The sequence below is a fragment of the Megascapheus bottae genome, chromosome X (assembly GCF_031878675.1).
Source record: "Megascapheus bottae isolate mThoBot1 chromosome X, mThoBot2.hap1, whole genome shotgun sequence".
NCBI lineage: Eukaryota > Metazoa > Chordata > Mammalia > Rodentia > Geomyidae > Megascapheus > Megascapheus bottae.
Window position 1 is genome coordinate 30,896,997 of NC_143547.1, and position 4,891 is coordinate 30,901,887.

At 44.4% G+C, this 4,891-nt stretch overlaps 1 pseudogene; it reads right to left on the reverse strand.

Annotated features, from left to right (window-relative positions):
• Window positions 1-3,302: 3,302 nt before the first annotated feature.
• LOC150040746 (WW domain binding protein 1-like pseudogene) lies at window positions 3,303-4,398 on the reverse strand (annotated as a pseudogene).
• Window positions 4,399-4,891: the final 493 nt, after the last annotated feature.

Consider the following 4,891-nt stretch of genomic DNA (forward strand, 5'->3'; position numbering starts at 1 on the left):
GTAGAGGGAGCATGGTGGTCTGGTTAAGAAGAATCAGTCAGGGCTGGGAGCATGGTCCAGTGGTAGAGTGCTCACCTAGCATGCATGAAGTCCTGGCTTCCATTCTTCAGTACTACATACACTGAAAAAAGCCAGAACTGGTGCTTTGGATCAAGTGGTAGTGTGCTGACCTTGAGAAAGCCCAAGGATAGTGCCCAGGCCCCAAGTTCAGAACCCAGGACTGGCAAGAAAGAAGTCAGAAGCTGGGACTGGATTGAAGTGCTCAAGGGCCTGGTGGGAGGCCTTGATCATTTCTTTAAACTATAGATGTCTAGACTATAAAGTCTGGATGGAAGACTGACTATAAATAAAAATAGGATATCTCTATCTATCTATCTATCTACCTACCTACCTACCTATCTATGATGTTTTTGTCTAGTTAGAAGGTAGACAGCTATAAACATTAGAAAGGAGTGCTTATTAACTATTCTTTTGCTCTCCTTTCTCTGGTTAGTTTTGAAAGGGCAAATGCAGACTCCATCTTGAGTCTGACACCATTCCCTCTTACTCCTTTCCATGATACCTGATCAACAGGACTAGCTTTGTCTAGGGAGTTTAAGTTCTCAGTGCTACTAGGATATCATGTCCCAGTTGGCATTTTTGCAAGGAGATATGATGGCATGTCCCAGGTGGTGAATGGCCTGTTCTATATCAATGAGGTATGCTGGCAGATCAAGGAAGTGAGGTTTTTTTTGCCACAAGATCCTTTTTATTTTCAACTGAAGCAACAAGGAGACCAAAAGAAATATTTGTATTTTAGAGGTGTAGCTCAGACTGGTCTTGAACTCGTGATCCTCTTGCCTTATCCTCCTTGTTGATTATTGGTGTGTATCACCATGGCCTGCAAAATAAATGGGTTTTTAGCAGGACTTCCCTGGGACATGTTAGGAATAGAGGCTTGACCAATATATACTTGTGAGAGTTAATTATCCCTCTGTGGGTCTGAATAAATGCTGCAGAGAATAAAATCTGTAATAATAAAACTCAATAGTGGTTAATTTGCTGACACACTGAGAATTTTGAAACAGCAATTGATCAAGCAATCCAGTTCATTTTTAATTGAATACTGCACTTTCGGTATTAATTAAGATTGAAACCTTCTTAGCTTTGTATCCAAGGTGACTTAAATACTTGGGAAAAATACATTAGACACATTTGCTTGAACCCAAATCTGATGAACTACTTTGAAGCTTCTGTTTAAAACTGCCCCTTTGTTTTTTGGCCTAGAGAGCCAGTTAAATCTTGGTTACCTTAGAATTGCATGCCATTTGAGTTTTAAAATGCCTTTTTTATTCTTTTTTGGCCTGCAGAGCCAGTTAAGTAATTACTAAAAAAAAAAAACTTTAAAACAGTTTTAGTAAAGAGACACATTGGCATTCAGATTGACCATTGAGTACTTGCTAAAAGGGTGGGGGTCATATGAAAATCCACCATGTGGCCAAGATGGCAAATTTTGGACAAGTCACTATAGTCAGAAATGTGGTAAAGCTTTAAGCAATCAAGCTGTCAAGCTGACAGATAAACAGAAAGAATGGGACTGTTAACTTTCAAAAGGGAGCCTAGATCAGGGGATGTCTCCAGGATCCAGCCTACATCTTGATCTCAAGGGCATAAGTAGAGCAAGAGCAAGAGCAAGTGAGAGTGAGCAAGAGCAAGCAAGAGAGAAAGAGTGTTACCTTTCTAGAGGAGATGGCTGGGAGGCATGGAAGATAGGAGAGAGACAGAAGGATGAGCAGAGAGAACAAAGAAAGCCTGAATGTATACTCTGATCATTTACCATTTCACTGGCAGAAGTTTTTGCAATAAAAATAAGGCATGGAGAGAAAGAGAGAGAGAGAGACAGAGGCAGAGACAGAGACAGAGAGACCAGTAGACAGGAGTCACTCAGCATAGATAGGTGAAAAGAGACAGTGTAGTGAATGTGTGGCCAGCAATGATAAAAGTGAGAAGGTGAGAAATCTGGTGCCAGGCTCCTTTGGCAGTTTGGGTCCATAGAGGGGGGTTAGGAGGTAGACCTAGAGAGAGAAGGTGATCCAGTGACTCCGGACACTATCCCTTCCTTGCCAATGCACCACATGAAAGGTTTGGATAAAGGAGACCTCCATGTGGTTGTTTAGGCAGAGGCAAGTTTATTTTCAGAACCAAACTGCCTGCCCCACACAATGTGGAGGTGTGCAGAGGGCTGTACAAGATGGAGGTGTACAGAGAGTATGGGGTAACCTACAGCAGAGGGGATTGGTTACATAGGGAGAGGGCAGGAGGAGGTGTGGCTGCAGCAAAAGCAGAAGTGACCTCAGAGCTTTAAAACTGCGATCCTAAGATCTCAGCCTCCTGAGTAGTTAGGATGACAGGTATGAGCCATGGCACTCAGCTTTTTATTTGTTTTGAAAAGAAAAAAATCAGGGGCAGCATAACCAGAATCAGTTCCGGCCAGAAGAGCCTACTAGAAAGAGGTTCTTCAGGAATGCACAATGGGCCGGGTGTGGTGGCTCATGCCTGTGATCATCGCTACTCAGGAGGCTGTGATCTGAGGATTGCAGTTGAAAGCCAGCTGGGGAACTAAAGTACGTTAGACTGTTATCTCCAGTTAACCACTAGAAAATGGAAGTGGTGCTGTGGCTCAAGGTGTAGGGTGGTAGCCTTGAGCTGAAAAGCTCAGGGACAGCGCCCAGGCACATTGAATTGGTCATCTGGGATTTGAAAGCTCAACAATCCACCTGATAACCTGCCCATCATCTCTCATTCTTCTATAGGAATAGTTCAATGCCAGCTCTAGACATAGGCAGCCACAAGTGATAATGCCCAGACCCCTGATGATTTCCTTCTTCCTCCAGGGCAAAGATAAACTGCCTCTCCTGGACTGAGATACAGTAAAGTTCTCTTAAACTAAAGCCAAGCATAAATCCACTCCATCACCAAAGAGCCTCTCAAGGTACAATCCCAGCCTCCACTCCTTGGGGACATTTTAAAACATACATCACCCTTACCCAGGCAGATGGGTGAGATACAACTTGAAAACAGGAGAAGAGGATGAGAAAGGGGCATGAGAAATAAATGACAGAACCAGAACTCAGTCCTCTACACTACTGAGCTTTTGTGGGGAGCAGGTATCCCCACCTCAAGCTGTACCTGGAGATGTAGGAAATATAGGAAAAGAGAGAAAACCAAAAAGAGGAGCAAGTGGCTGTATTGCTTAATGCTGTCTCTTAAGTCTTCTCCACCTTGGTGGCATGCCAAATTCTCAGGTACAGGCAGGGCCTGCTTTAGCTGGGGGCACAGCTGCTCTGGGAGTTTGGGGGCATCCTCCTCTTTGGTGGTGCATAGCGGCAGTCATTCTGATGGGATGGAAGGTAAGGATGCCCAGGCTCTCAAGCCTGCTCCTCACAGGGCTTGGCAGAGCACTTCTTTCTCAGCAATAAGAAGTCACATATGGTAACTGTCACAGAAGGATCATTTAGGATATGCTGAATTCTTTGAGGTCACTATCATGGTGGCCCCGTTGCATTGCATGCATGCAACACACACACACACACACACACACACACACACACACACACACACATCACTACCCCTCAATGCTTGAGGTACCTGCGAAGAGGTTTTTTGTCTTTGCTGTCAGGGAATACACTGTCATGTTCTGAGCTGGAAGCTTTTTCCAGCTGCTCCTTACATTCTGAATCCTTTGTCCAGGAAGACTTGAGAAGTCCAGCTCCCTGAGGCCAGTCACTGAGGCAGTAGGCTCAATTCCTGGAGCTTTATTGATTGTTTGGTCAGCAGGCATGTCCTTAAGGGCTGAGGATCAGAGATTCTTGGGGACCTTGTGTTGCTTCCACTGTGCTGAGACAAGGGGCTACTCTGTGAGCGCCAGGTAGGATCAACCCTTGCAGTGGGAGGGGGTTGCCACCTGCAGGGCCCCACTAGGGCAGTGCATAGTGGGGAAGGAGAGGGAGATTGGTACCTTAGTTCCTCATAAAGAGGTAGTAAATAGTTTGGCAAAAACATGAAATAAAATGGTGGTATTGAGTAATTGTGGGCTTCCTGGTAGGCCATCATTTTGATTTCATGTTGCTGTTGATGAGCCTGAAAGTGGTGCTTGGCTTGGTGGTGATGCCAGACACAGCAGCAGCTCAAGATGATGATGATGATAGCCCACACCATCCAGAACCACCAGAGTTCATAGTAATAGTTGCAGCACTGAGACTGTCCACAGCAGTGTCTTGTGTCACAGATATTGCTTTGATGGTTGGTACACACACAGACTTCCTTATCCTGCAGTGGTTCAGCACTAGTTGACAGGGGACAGAGCAGTGCCTGGAGGAGAAGGAGCACCATACCAACCAGGAGCCTTCTCCTCTCCATCTTCCTCTGGCCTCTGCTCTTCCACCAAGGCACCTGCCACTTCTTCCTCTGCCTCTGTCACTTGAGCCACAGCTCGACTTCCAGCTTTTTGGTGGTTAATTGGAGGTAAGAGTCTCATGGTATTTCCTGATGAGCTGGCTTTGAACCATATTCCTCAAATCTCAGCCTCCTGAGGCATGAGCAAGTGATTCATTCATTATTGTAATATTTAAGGAAAATCTATTATTCAATATGTATTGGAATATGTAAGAAAAAGTGCATGCTAATTTTTTGTGGAAGAATGTTCTTGTGCTTAGGAGGTACACATTGGCAGATTTAGGAACTATCATAATGTGTACACTAATTGTCAGGGCTTAGCAAAGTAATATTATTAGGAGAAATATGATAGTGCACATCTATAATCTTGGTACTTGACAGGCTTGAGGCAGAAAAATGAAAATAAATTAATAAGTTGAAAAACGGGATGGAGACTATGGAATATTATTTGGAGAAG